Source organism: Sus scrofa, chromosome 1 (genome assembly GCF_000003025.6).
Source record: "Sus scrofa isolate TJ Tabasco breed Duroc chromosome 1, Sscrofa11.1, whole genome shotgun sequence".
Classification (NCBI taxonomy): Eukaryota; Metazoa; Chordata; class Mammalia; order Artiodactyla; family Suidae; genus Sus; species Sus scrofa.
In genome coordinates, this window is record NC_010443.5 from 226311367 (window position 1) to 226326611 (window position 15245).

General features: G+C 36.5%; 2 long non-coding RNA genes across 2 annotated transcripts in view; one reads left to right on the forward strand and one right to left on the reverse strand.

Annotated features, from left to right (window-relative positions):
- The window catches only part of LOC106509189, a 77100-nt gene that overhangs the window by 49500 nt on the left and 12355 nt on the right, over positions 1 to 15245 (reverse strand). The window lies entirely within an intron of this gene.
- LOC106506961 lies at positions 475 to 9808 on the forward strand. Its single transcript, XR_002336386.1, has 4 exons — positions 475 to 3318; positions 5329 to 5418; positions 5515 to 5552; positions 9011 to 9808. It is a non-coding gene; the product is annotated as an uncharacterized LOC106506961 (long non-coding RNA).

A 15245-nucleotide genomic window follows, 5' to 3' on the forward strand; every position in this document is an offset into this window, starting at 1 on the left:
TGGTGTAAATCGAAGATGCAGCTCAGATCCTGCATTGCTGTGGCTGTGGTGTAGGCCAGCAGCTACAGCTCCAATTCAACTCCTAGCCTAGGAACCTCCATATGCTACAGGGGTGGCCCTAAAAAGAATGAAAGAAAATCTCTTTTACAAGCAAGCTGGGAATCCAAGAACACCTAGGCAGCCAGCCAGTTAGATAGCCACTAAATGGCTTGGGTTTTTTTTTTTGTTTGTTTGTTTGCTTTTGCTTTTGTCTTTTTAGGGCCATACCCATGGCATATGGAGGTTCCCAGGCTAGGGGTCTAATCAGAGCTGTAGCTGCCGGCCTATACCACACCCACAGCAATGCCAGATCCGAGCCACATCTGTGACCTATACCAAAGCTAATGGCAATGCCGGATCCGTAACCCACTGAGGGAGGCCAGGGATTAAACCTGCAACCTCATGGTTCCTAGTCGGATTTGTTTCCACTGCACCACGATGGGAACTTCGGCTTATGCTTTTTAATAATGATTTCATTTCATTCTCAAACAATGAAAGGCCATTCTATAGACAATTCTCTATAGCACTTTTTAATTTGTAACCTTATTTTTGTTTGTCTAGTTTCTTCACTGGTCTGTGAAATTTTAGTGCCTGACATTGGGGTGTTCAATACATGTTTGTTGAAAGAATGCCTGACTAATTCTGTTAGGTAGGATACTTAGATGAGACAACTGGGATGCATTTAGATTAAATGACAGGATGAAGATCCCACAGCGAATGAATACAAAATAAGCTTCTATAACCTCAATCCATTTCCTACCCACCAGCTACTTTCTACATTGAGTTGTCTCCCTTTTTATGTTGTCAATGACTGACATGAAAGTATTTGGTTTGGTTGTTAAAATCATGAAAATAATAGATTTGAGATAAAGGTACAATGCATTTGACAAGAATTTAATTTTGCCTTTTTTGGTATTGGTTAATAATAGCTTTCAACTAAATACAAAGTTCTGTAATTTTCTTCTAAATATTTAAAGGGAGAAAAACTACTTAGTCTATGCTTAGAATGATGAGAACAAGGGTTACATTTTTCTATTTTAGGTGATTTATTCCTGAAAAGGATATTCAGCTTGGCACTCACTCCTGGAGAGGTGACCCCTTCTCTCATAATCTTGGTGTTGGTTTTCGTTTTTGTAAGAGCACTAAGGAACAATGGAAGAAAGCAGGTGTTTCCTCCTGGCTCATGTTCCTTTCCCATCATAGGAAATCTTCAGCTTGGAGGCCATCCTTACCTTACATTCATGGAGATGAGGAAGAAATACGGAGTTGTCTTTTTCATCAAACTTGGCGTGATGCCTGTTCTGGTGGTGAATGGAATGGAAATGGTAAAACAAGTACTACTCAAGGGTGGAGAACATGTTGCAGGTCGACTTCACATGCATACATTTTCTTTCCTGGCAAAAGGAAAGAGTCTCACATTTTTGGCCAATTATAGAGAGAGTTGTAAACTTTGTAAAAAAAATTGCCTCTAATGCTTTATGAACATTTTCTCAAGAGGAAACAAAATCCCCCACCTGTTCTTGCTTTCTTGAGGAACACGTTGTTGAGGAAGTTTCCGAGCTAGTAAAAGTCTTTGCAGAATTGACTTCCAACAGTTGTAGCTTTGACTGCAGAAGTGCTATCACATGGGTGGTGGCCATCATTGTCTGTGCCCTTTGCTTTTGCAAGAGATATGACCATAGTGATGAAGAGTTTCTCAGAATAGTGAAAATGAATGATGACTTACTCAAAGCCTCCAGCACTGCTATCCTGCTGATTTCATACCATGTTTCTGTTACCTTCCACTGTGAATTACAAATGCTCCCCCAGAGATTTATCAGGCCCTGAATCTGTTTCTTGTACTTACATGTACAAGATCTTCTTACAACATTTGATAAGGTAGGGATTTGAACTCATACTAGGACAAGGCATTTGGTGAGAAACAAGAAAGAATAATGAGATGTGTTGAGTATCCAGACAGTTGTATGTATTTCTTCCTTGATTCTTCCACTCTGATTTTCCATGATGAACCTTACCCAAACTATTAGTAAATATGAAACCCAGTCAGAGAGATTATAGAATGGTATTACTTAGTTCTCATGTAGGGACCCTAAGAAAATCTTTGAATTTTCAGAGCTTAGAAATTTCCCTAGTATGTGGATAAGGCACATATTTGAATTATGAATCTATAATTGGCTAATAAATGTTGCCACCATGTACATGAGTTTCTTGAAGAAATGAGCCAATTATTTCATTTCTCTCATTCTTATGTCTGAAATTATGAGGTCTTAAAATTCTCAGCATTTTTTTTCATAAAATTCTTTGAATAATTGTAAAGAATATTTTATAGGAAACTTCCAATTTACCCTTGTATCCTGCTTGAGTTTCTTTCCTATGAAGAAATGAACTTTGGGATCATAGCACATAAATTAAGATTCTCTAGGTGACAAAAGTGAACCTTTTTTTATGCCATTGAGATGTTTTTGGCCCAATTAGATGGTCCACAGGAGAGTAAATTTCTCTCTTGAAGTATGTATGTGCCGAAAAGAATCCTAGTTCTTGGGGACCAATTTGTTAAGATGAAAGCATCAGGGGAAAAAAACATGAAAAAGTGGGTAATTGAGCAAAGAAATGTGAGGACTTAAGTCCTCTCCAATTAAAAGAAGAGGCAGAAAATAATCTGTTTCGATATACCAGCCTGGAATTCTAGATCAGATATAGTAAGTAAAAGAGTTTATAAAGTTCATAGATTTTTCTTCCTGCTCCCTAACCTAGTCTAGCCCTACCTCCTTCTGCAAGGTGATTATAGTAAAATTTTTACAATAGTTTTAAATACCGCCTTATTTATTGCCTAACAATTTCTCCGTAATAAGTTAACCTCTGGTTTTCCTAAGTGTGTTTCTAGACATAGGTATACTCTTTATTGATTGAAAAAAAATTAAGAAAATTGAGTTTAGTAACTTGCTTTTCTATTCCATCCTCTTTTAAGACTGAGAATTACCATTACTAAGCAAAATTGCTTGTGGGGTATCACATGATCTACGTACCTTCTTTGTATTCTAAGCTAATTGGGTTCATTTCAAGTTACATGGTAATATGGCTCTTCTTGCATGAGAGTCAAATATGGTGCAAAATGCAGGTAGTGGTGAATAATCATGCAAGGTTTATATCCTTAGGACCACATTCAAGGTATTACTGATGCTCTGATGAATACATGCCACAACAAATATGCTTCTACCAGAATAGCCACCTTAAATGACGATGAAATCATAAGCACCATGAATGACCTCTTTAGAGCTGGTATGTGAGAATAATTATCAATATTTAAGGCAAATAAATATTAATAACAATTTTCTATTTTCTGCTGTTTACAGTTTAGAGTATTTCTCTCTTCTGATATCAGCCCTTTATTACTTTTATCCCTACATCCCATTCCAAGTCCCTTTCCCAACTCATTGACATTTATTTTTAATCTGTTTAGGTGCCATTTTTTTGTTTCATGTATTCATATAAAATGGCTTTATATATTCATATATTCATGTGCATTCTTATATTATCATGAACTTTAATTTATGTAAATAACTTTTGTTATTTACGTCTCAATTTATTTCTAACTTTTTTTTTTTTTCCATGAAACCCTTTATTTTTAAGATCCAGTCATGGTCGTCAGCTATGTTTCTAACTTGGTGCTTCTAATGGTTGCCTAATACTCCGTGGCCAGTACCCCCACATTTCACCATTCTGCGTCTCAATAATGAAGATATTGAATATCTTACTAATGCTAAGATGATCATCTTTGTGCATCCATTTTACCTCCTTTGAATTATAGCCTTATGCTAAGAAGCAGAATTTCTGGGTCACCTAATAAAAGGATTCTAGAGTTTTTCATACAGATTACCAAAATCATTTTCAGAAAAATGATTTAGACTGCCACCGTTACTACTATCATTCTTACACTTCATAGTTTTTTTCAAAATCATATTTACCTATTGATGGAAGAAATTTTCACAAATTGAGGTACTGGGAAGCCGTCATGGTATATACATGATTTGGTTTGAGCTTTATGCTACCTAGAATGCCCTGTCATCTTATGGCCTGTCAAACACACATTGTACATCTGTTTAACCATCAAGAAAAAAATGCATTTACCAGATTGTTTGGAATGTCTACCTTGAATATAGGGGTACTATATCACCCCTCTTCCTATGACGCCAGTACTGATATTCCTTTAAAGATGAAGTTTCCTTCCCAGACCCCAAGTTTATAATGACTCATTGTAAATTTACTATCTGTAGGTTTTTTTTTTTTTTTTTTGAAAATTTGAAGGAATGTACCCCTGTCATGTTTGATGTTTGTTCTTTGTTCTGACAATATGAAACTGTTGTTGGGACACCCATAATGGAGCTGGGTGGCCATTGTGGATATGGTTTCAGACATGTTTCTGCATCGAGAACTTGAATTTTCTGTGCTGTATCAGACGCAAAGACGACCCCAGCCATCATCAAAACAATATCTGCTAGTAGCTGCCAGCTGCAACCTTATGGTTTAAGGTTTCCCTTTGTATATAAGCAACCATTGTGGACCCCAACCAATCCTTGTTTAACAATGACGCTTCTTGCCAGCTCCATTGGTAATTCTTTTGTGAAGTTTTTTGTTTGTTTGTTTGTTTGTTTCTTTTGGCTGCACCATGGTATGAGGAATTTGCCAGGCCAGAGATTGAATCCATGCCACAGTAGCAACCTCAGCCACAGCAGTCACAGTGATGAATTTTTAACCCACTAGAACACCAGGGAACTCCTCCAATGGTAATTTTTGATGGACAGTTTATGTCACTTTGCGGTTTTTGCCTATACAAGCCTCTCCCGTTTTGCATTCTGGCGCAACACATTCAAGTGCTTCTTGAATCTATACCTCCTGGGCTACAGCCCTCAGTATATACCCAGAAGTAGAATTGCTGGATCACATGGTAATTGTTTTTTAAATATTTTGAAGAGCCTTATACTCTTTTCCATAGTGACTGCACTGTTTTACATTTCCATCAGCAATGCATGAGGATTTCAGTTTTTCCACACCCTTACCAACATTTGCTGTTTTCTGTTTTATTGATAGTGGCTATTCTTTCCAATGGGTAAGAGGTTAAGCCTATATTTTGAAATAAACCTTAATGTATAATAATTATATTATTACTTGTTAGTTGTATTTAGATTATTTCTCCTGGATTCTTAATATTCAAATATGAAGTAAATCGAGGATCAATTTTACTAATACTTTTTTCCAAGATACTTTTTCTATTTTTTTTTTTTTCTTCAGGTTTTGAAACAACCTCAACCTGTCTATCCTGGAGCTTTCTTTATTTGATACACTATCCAGAAATTCAAGCCAGAATTAAAGAGGAAATTGGTAACATGCTTTTGAATTAAAAAAAAAAAACTCTATTATGAGTATATTCTCATTTTTAAATTAAATTTTTTAAAAAATCTTTTTTTTTCCATATAGAAACTAATTGGAATGACATCACCCAGATCTGAAGACAGGTAAATATTACCCTACACAGAAGACTTAATAAATGAAGTATTCAGACTTGCTTCCTTTCTTCCTTTTACTCTTCCTCATTGGTAAGGATATACTTTTCCTTTGAGACAGCAACTGATGGTTGTGTAGGGGAATGAAGAATCTAAGGCAATAGAATGAATACTCTGAGTACTTTAAAGTCTTTATTATGTTAATATTATTTTAAATTCATTTTTATTTTGAAACCCTCTAATGAAATTTTTATATAGCAAGGCAAATTTTGTAAATATTTTTCATAACCAATGATGCCATTAACTTTCATTTTATATATACTAATTGAGGGAAGAGAAGGATATAGAAATTCCAAACAGTGGATAATCCAACTGTAATGTATACTTGGCTATTAAACATGTACAAACTCACTTAACTTCCTCCTATGAGCAGCCTTAGCCATCTGCTGATGTGATACGGCTTAATTTTCAGTAGTATAGAATTTTGCTGGGCAATAGACAGAGGAAGCTAGTGTTGCCACAAATAGATTAAATATTGTATCCATTTATAGATATTTGAAAGCTTACTGAACCTTTTGCCTGACTCTCCAGCTCCCACATGCATGCTGGTATAGATTAAGTACATAGGCCTTATTAAATATGTATATGAACAACCAAGTTGTGGTAGTTTGAACTGTTTCCATTCTATGCAGTTAAAAAATGAATTCTCAGAGCTTTTTCTCTTCCTATCTTTAAATTGTGAAGGAGTGGTAATGTGGTAACGTGCCCATGTGGTAATGGACAAAGCAGAATGCATTGCCCTCATCCAGGTGTCTCAAAGGACCAGACAGTGAGACACTCATTCCCGTGTATTTTGCCTCTCTGGTTCACACTCCATATTCACATGGGATGCTGTCTATTCACAGTGATCCCTTTTCTTCATATCCCTTTTCTGGAAGAAATAAATTTCAAGTTAAGTTTATAAAAAAAGCTCTACATTCGAAGACGTAGCTCTTCTGTCCCAAAGATTTCCATAGGGTGCCTTTGGGTGCCTCATAAAAAAGTACAGCTTACAAATTTACTAAGAAATCAGGAACAGAAAGGGCTGCCCAGACTGCAGGCATCATCTGGGATGAAATGAAATGATCATATACTTTAAGGCCCTGAAAACACATCTGAGGGCCTTCCTAGGAAATAGGTTTTAGGAAATAGGTATTTATTATAAGTGAATATAAATAGGTATTTATTATAAGTGAAAACATATATTAAAAAGATCAATAAAAAAGGAAAAAGATCAACCAATGAGAGTGGTGTGATGTGAACCAAGAATTTTAGCACAAACATAAAAGGCATCTTATGTATGTTGTTTGGGACTAATCTATTCTTCTCCACCTTGATGTTTTTCATTTTCCATTTAAAAGGACAAGGGATGAAAAAGTAGAAAATAAGTTAAAATTAAATGAATTAAAACAAGATAAATAATCTTAGGTAAAGGGGGCAAAAGTTTTACTATTACATATAACACTTGTACGCACACACCTGTGAGAGATTTAACAGTACTTAAATAAATATTTATTGGATATATGCTCTTTAAAAGTTATATAGAAAGACATTTTCATATGAAGTTTTATAAATATATATATATATATATATAGAGAGAGAGAGAGAAATTCTACAATGAATGTATTTATATATTGAGTCCTCCCTTAAAATATATAGTCACTCAAATTTTAATATTAGTGAAATAAAATTTTACATGCCAGGTTTCTGTAAGAGGAGCATGTGGTTTTTAATGCAGATTAGGATTTGAGCGGCTGAATCCACAGAGGATATGAGGAGAGGAAAATGTTGAAAAAGGCAAGGAGGAGGTAACGTAGGAAGAGCTAACCCTTCCAAAAAATAGGTCCATTCCTTTTTTGGCCTTCTCCTTTGTTGAGTTTTAAGGACACCCAATGAATAATTTACATATTATTTGCCAAAGTTCAGTACCAGCTGCAAGATGAAAGTGGGTCAGAGAGTTTCAAATATTAACTTTTTTAAATGATCAGAACTAGTTTGCACAGTTTGGTTGAGAGCTAGACTAAGGAGGCTTATTCCCACGTTTCACGTGAATTAGACATACTCCTCCACTTTGTCTCTGGCAGAACTGGACAGCAGTCTTCCCTGCTCCTCCAAGCTCAGCTCTTTAATAACTATAGATGAGATGTAACTTCTCTTCTGGTTGACTAATCAGAAGGGAGAACCCAGAAGTGGCTAAGACGTCTGTGTCCAGTGACTGTTCTCAGACTCATCAAATTGAAATATCTCTGCTTCTCTGGGGAGAAGCGAGTATGGGGCTAACTAGGAAGTTAGGGAGTACCATATGGAAACATAACATGACTTAATCTAAGCCATGCAAAATTACAGAGGTATAAAGGGGAAGGGTGTACAGTGTGCATAAAGAAGTCCAGGATATGGAGTTCTGTTTTGTTTTTTTGTGGTTTCAAGTTAATATTTGAAACTCTCTGACCAGTGTGCATAAAGTCCAGGTATATGGAGTTCCCTTCATGGCTCGGCAGTTAACAAAACTGACTAGGATCCATGAGGTTGCAGGTTTAATCCCTGGCTGTGTTCAGAGGGTTAACACAGCATTGCTGTGAGCTGTGGTGTAGATCTCAAATGTGTCTCAGATCCTGAGTTGCTGTGCCTGTGGCATAGGCCAACAGCTACAGCTCTGATTTGACCTCTAGCCTGGGCTGCAGGTGCAGCTCTGATTTGACTCTAGCCTGGCTGTAGGTGCAGCTCTGATTTGACTCCTAGCCTTAGGCTGCAGTGCCGCCCTGAAAAGCAAAAAACAAAACAAAACAAAACAAACAAACAAAAAAGGCCAGGTATAGGATTAGAAAAATAAAATACTCGTTCTAGAGGCAACTTAGAGATCATCCATTACAAGCAATATCATTTCACAGCTAGGAAATGAAGGCAAATTCGCCCATCATCTCATTGAGAGCAGTTATCTAGAGTTCAGATTTCCTAGTTCCAATTCTATTCCAATTCCTAGTTCTTCCCATCAAGTGCTAAATGATGTTATATTTTGTTTTCTAATCTATTAGAAAAGTCAAGAACATATTGGGTAAAATGAAAGTGTTTTATAATTCCCTTAATTACTTTAATTATATCCCCTTAAATAATTACCTGTTGTAATTGGATCTGTCTGCTTATGACCAACTCTGTCACGGAAATATTAAAATAATTTTCTAGAGGTTTTTAGCTTATAGAAATGCCTTCAATGTATTAAGTGCTCAGTATGTTTAACAATACAAGAAAAAGAATAAATTAATTTGACAAGTAGAAGATACATAATTAAGGAGTAGAAGTTTATAAAGATTTCATATCATTATTATATAAAAAAAGACATTAATAAAAGAGTCCATGCTTGTGGGAAGCAGCTTAGGAATGGGTTATTTGAATTTATAGTATGTGCTGTAATGCTATATTTCTCTTTCCTATAGTACTACAGCAGACACTACTCTGAATGCCTCTTTTATTCCCAGGTAAACATATACATTTATTAACATACATCAAGTAAATCATGATGAGTAAGTCAACAAAATTATTTCTTGTGATAAAATTTGCTTGTCTGTTTGTTTGCTATTTACTAATCTGGGAAAAATTTATGTTCTTCTTAACCAAACTTTATTCCCTCTGTATCTCTTGAAAGAAGTTGGAAAGAAATTCAGTTTTCCTTTCTCACTGATAATAGGAAGGATGAAATTTAAAAAATTTTTTATTATAGTTGGTTTACATTATTCTTTCAATTCCTGCTATAAAGCAAAGTGATCCAGCCATACATACATATATATTCTTCTCTTTTTTTCCTATCATGTTCTATCACAAGTGATATTCAGCATATATATACTGATATATACCTGTGCTATACAGCAGGACCTCATTGCTTATCCTTTCTGAATGTAATAGTTTGCATCTATTAAACCCAAACTCCCAGTCCATCCCACTCCCTACCATCTCCTCCTTGGCAACCACAAGTCTACTGTCCCTGTCTATAAGTATGTTTCCATTCTGCAGATAGGTTAATCTGTGCCATACTTTAGATTCCATGTATAAGTTATATCATATGGTATCTGTCTTTCTCTTTCTGGCTTACTTCACTTACTATGAGAATTGCTAGTTCCATCCAATTTGCAGCAAATTGTATTATTTTGTTCTTTTTTATGGCTGAGTAGTATTCCATTGTGTATATGTACCACATCTTCTTAATCCATTCATCCATTGACGGACATTTAGGTTTTTTCCAGGTTTTGGCTATTGTGAATAGTGCTGCAGTGAACATAGGGTGTACGTATATTTTTGAATTATAGTTTTGTCTGAATATATGCCCAGGAGTTTCATGTTTAGTTTTCTGACGTACCTCCATACTGTTTTCCATAATGATTGAACCAATTTACATTCCCATCAGTAGTGCAAAAGGGTTCCCCTTTCTCCACACCATTTCCAGCATTTGTTATTTGTAGTCTTATTAATGATAGTCATTCTGACCCAAGTGAGGTGATACCTTATCATTTTGAATTTCATTTTCTAATAATTAGTGATGTTGGCCATCTGTATGTCTTCTTTGGAGAAATATCTGTATAGGTCTTCTGCCCCCCCCTTTTTTTTGCCTTTTATTTAGGGCTGCATCCACAGCATATGGAAGTTCCTAGGCTAGGGGTCCAATTGGAGCTACAGCTGCCTGCCTATTCCACAGCCACAGCAATGCAAGATCTCAGCTGCGTCTGCAACCCACACCACAGCTCATGGCAACGCCAGATCCTTAACACACTGAGAGAGGCCATGGATCAGACCTGTGTCCTCACGGTCGTGGGTGAGATTCATTTCCACTGAGCCACAAGGGGAACTCTCTTCTGCCCATTTTTCACTTGGGTTGTTTGTTTTTTTGCTTTTGAGTTGTATGAGTTGTTCGTATATTTTGGAGATTAAACCTGTGTCAGTTGCATTGTTTGCGACTGTTTTCTCCCATTCTGTAGGTTGTCTTTTTCATTTTTTTTAATAATTTCCTTTGCTGTGCAAAAGCTTTTCAGTGTGATTAGGTCCCATTTGTTTATTTTTGTTTTTATTTCTATTGCCTTGGGAGATGGACCTAAGAAAACATTTGTAAGGTTGATATCAGAGAATGTTTTGCCTTTGTTCTCTTCTAGGAGTTTTATGGTGTCTTATGTTTAAGTCTTTAAGCCATTTTGAGTTTATTTTTGTGCATTGAGGGTATGATCTAGTTTTATTGACTCACAGGCAACAGTCTAGTTTTCCCAGCACCACTTACTGAAGAGACTGTCTTTTTCTCATTTTATGTTCTTGCCTCCTTTGTCAAAGATTAATTGACAGTAAGTGTCTGGGTTTTTATCTGGGCTCCCTATTCTGTTCCATTGGTCCTTATGTCTTATTTTTTTGTTTGTTTGTTTGTTTTTTGTTTTGTATTTTTAGGGCTGCATCAATAGCATATAGAGGTTTCCAGGCTTGGGGTTAAAGTAGAGCTCCAGCTGCCAGACCCCACAATCATAGCAACATCAGATCTAAGCCATATCTAAGCCAGATCTAAGCCATATCTGCACACTGAAGCTCATGGCAATGCCAGATCCTTTAACCCACTAAGCAAGGCCAGGGATCGAACCTGCATCTTCATGGATACTAGTCAGATTCTTAATCCACTGAGCCACAGTGTGAACTCCCTTTATGTCTGTTTTTGTACTAGTACCACATTGTCTTGATTACTGTGGCTTTGTAATATTGTCTAAAGTCTGGGAGAGTTTTACCTCCTAGTTTCCCCCCCCCCCCAGGATTGCTTTGGCAATTCTGGGTCTTTTGTGGATCCATATAAATTTTTGGATTGTTCCATTTCTGTGAAAAATGTCATGGGTAATTTGATAGAGATCACATTTCAATCTGTAGATTGCTTTGAGTAGTATGGCCATTTTAATAATATAAAATCTTCCAATCCAGGCGCATGGGATATCTTTCATTTCTTTGAATTGGAAGGATGAAATTGTTTTGAATTGAATTGAATAATACAGATTCATTCAGGGCAAATTGAATTTAAAAAGTGGGCTCACTGGTGGAGGTTTGAGCTACGGACTTTGTGGGTTTACCCTCTGCATAGGTATATCCAGCTGATATTTAAAAAACAGCCTGAAATCCTCCACTGTAATGTAAGCCACCAAACAGGACTTTTAAAAAAATCCTTATTGTTTACTTACTTCTTCCTCATCCCCAGCACCTAGATCAGTGCCTAGCACATAGTAGATACTCAGTTAATATTTGTGCATAAAGTCAGGTAGAAGAAGGGTAGGCTGAGCTGAATGTACCAGGCAGTGAAAATGAGAATGATGAGTGGTGATGGTGGTGATGGAATAATGATGAACGCAGGTAATATTTATAGACCCTACTGTGTGCTGGGCCCAGAAAGCTCAGAAGTATCTCCTCTGACATCAACAGTAATCCTATCTAGTGGTGCCATCACAATGCCAATTTTTCTGATAAAGAAGATTTCAGCCAAGTTAAACAAATTACTTAAGATCACATGTTCAGAAGGTAATAGAACCAGGGTTCACATGCTGTGCAAACCCTATTTAATATGTAAACTTTGTTTAATGGAAATTAGATGTTCCACATGGTAAGGGCTTGATGCCTCCAGTAAACTGGTAAAGATTACACTCTTAATGCACTCAGTGGGCTTTACATATAGTACTCTGCACAGCTTCTGTCTTCACTGAAGATCTCATCTGACTAATGGCTTATGTTCCAGGCTCTTAGGGAGGGAGGTGTTTGTCCTGTGCACCTGAAAGTACCTTTACAGTCTCCATAACCAGCAAAATTGTGAAATACACTGCATGTGAACAGTTCCTCTGGAAAACTTACTGTCAGAGAGATTGATATATTTGTTCTCCACTCCCAGTATTCATACTGGATAAACCTAAGCATTTAAAAATCCTACTATAAGAAGAAATACAGTCAGTGTAAATTGAATGGCATTTATTTTCAGTTAGTACAACCCCAAGTATCCCAAGTGTTCTAGTATTTTAAGAACTTGTGATTATATTGAATATTGAGTAATGATCAAACTCAATTAAAGAGGTACTAGTAAAGAAATACCATTTGTATGGAGGAACTTGTTTAAGTTGAATGAATGTGTAATTCAAGATGATGTTACAGGAAATTATTTGTGTTTAATCTATAAGGTCACAAACTCAAGCACCTGCTGAGCAGTGGAAAACCAAAAATGAAAGAATTGTCCTTTATTGAAGTAGTGGGGAGAGGTAATCTTTAAGATGGAGTAGGACTCTGTGGACCTCCCCAACAACCCCTCATTTTCATCACCACAATTCTGCAGTAGCTCAAGCTGAAGAAATGTCCTGGAGGTGAACTTGACCTGACATCCCTGTACAGTTAGCCATGAAGCCAAAACCATATCCTGGGGTACTCCATACCCCACTCCACAGGTAGTTTGTGTTCTTATATTCTCAGGCTAGGTGTAGGGCTTTTTGTTTAGTTCAGAAAAAATTTTGGATTCAAGTTCACTTGTCAAACAATTTAAAATTCTTACCCCTAAGCTGTGCTATTCATTCAGTTCCTTGTATGTCATCCTCATGTATGAGGTGCTTTTTAAGTGTATGGTATAGCCTCATTCATATATGAGAGACTTTGTCTCATGAGGACATTTTAAGAGAATAATGAAGTATGATATAATTCAGGGGTTTAAACCCATGTCTTATGTGATGGTATCCCTGTGTCATTGTGAGCATGGGAGAAGGGAAGGATGAGTGGTGGATGGAGTAAGAAGGCAAGGGAACTCTGTCTTTTCCTTTTTTGCCAGCTACAAATAGACAGGTATGCTGAGATGCATTTTAAATACAGTTTCAGAATAAGAATGAGATTCTGATGTTAAATATATTTTTTTCCAGTGCACTAGGAACTGGGTACTCAAAAGGTCCAGAGAAGGGAGTGAGAGTCATCCAGAATAGCAGAGAACATTTCATGGTGGTGATAGAAGGGTTACACTAGATTTATAGAGGGAACAAGTTCATCAACATCCATTTTTATATCACAACATCTGTTTTCTGAATTAAGAATTTATCTTCACGGTAAAGTGGTGCTTTTATAGTGTTACCAATTCCTTTTGGTACCTACCAAATATACATGTGTATTTAGTTTGTAGATGTTGCCATAACAAAATACCAAAGTCTGAGTGGATTTAACAACACAAATTTATTGTCTCACGCTGCTGGAGGCTGGAAATCCAAGAGCAAGGTGTCAGCAGGGTTGGTTCCTTCTGAGGGCTCTTTCCTGGGTCTTTAGATGGCCATCTTCTCCCTGTGTCCTCACATGGCCTTTTCTCTATGTCCACACATCCCTGTGTCTTTCCTTTCTCTTGTAAGGAGCCCAGTGAGATTAAAATCTCATCCTAAAAGCTTTATTTTAGCTTAACTGTCTCTTTAAAGACCTTCTCTACAAATACAGTTACATTCTGACGTACTGGGGGTGGGACTTCAACATATGAATTCTGGCGGAGGTAACAAATCAGCCCATAATAACATGTTTTGAGGACAAAAAGACAATTAAATTTCTTTATCATTATAGCACCAGCACTGAATATGTGCTTCTTTAATTGAACTTGTTGATGCGCTAAGGCATGTAAAGGACATAAAGTGGACAGTGAAAAGTTAAGAACTTCAGGTTGAAGCTTTAAGGGGAGTTGCATTCAAAGGGTTTGAAATCCAAGTAGGAGATGAGAACATATCTGGGGTCTATGGAGAGGGCATTTAGGGAGGGGTGGCTCTAATTAATTACCATCCTGACCAGCATGTCACAATGGAAGCAGAGAAGTTAACCAACAGACATTGAGGATTCACATTAGGACATCATTGTTCTTTCCAAGTACAAATAAATTCAGCCTTATCTGTGGAAATAAACACATTGAATTGCTTGTCTTTTTTGTAGAAGCTTTTGAAATTATTTGTATTATCCATGTGACAGTATGTCACACTGAAACTATTTTTACATTTTTTTTCTATAAGTAACTATCAAATAGATCCACCTCCTAGAGTAATGACAATGAGAACAAAAATAAAGAAATGGGACTTAAAAGTTTCTGCACAGCAAAGGAAACTGTAAACAAAATGAAAAGACAACCCACAGAATGGGAGAAAATATTTGCAAATGAAGTGACTGACAGGGGATTAATCTCCAAAATTTATAAACACTTTCTGCAGCTCAATACCAAAAAAACAAACAACCCCATCAAAAAATGAGAAGATCTAAACAGACAGTTCTCCAAAGAAGACATACAGATGTCCCAAAAACGCATGAAAAGATATTCAACATCATTAATTAGAGAAACACAAATCAAAACCACCGGCCAGAATGGCCATCACTCAAAAGTGTACAAACAATAAATGCTGGAGAGGGTGTGGGAAAAAGGGAACCCTATTACACTGCTGGTGGGATTGTAAATTGGTGCAACCACTGTGGAAAACAGTATGGAGATTCCTCAGAAAACTAAAAATAGAATTACCATTTGATCCAGCAATCCCACTCCTGGGCATCTATCCAAAGAAAAGATACATGTACTTCAGTGTTCATTGCAGTACTATATTCGATAGCCAAACATGGAAACAACCTAAATGTCCATTGACAGAGGAGTGTATAAAGAAGATGTGGTACATATACACAAGAAAT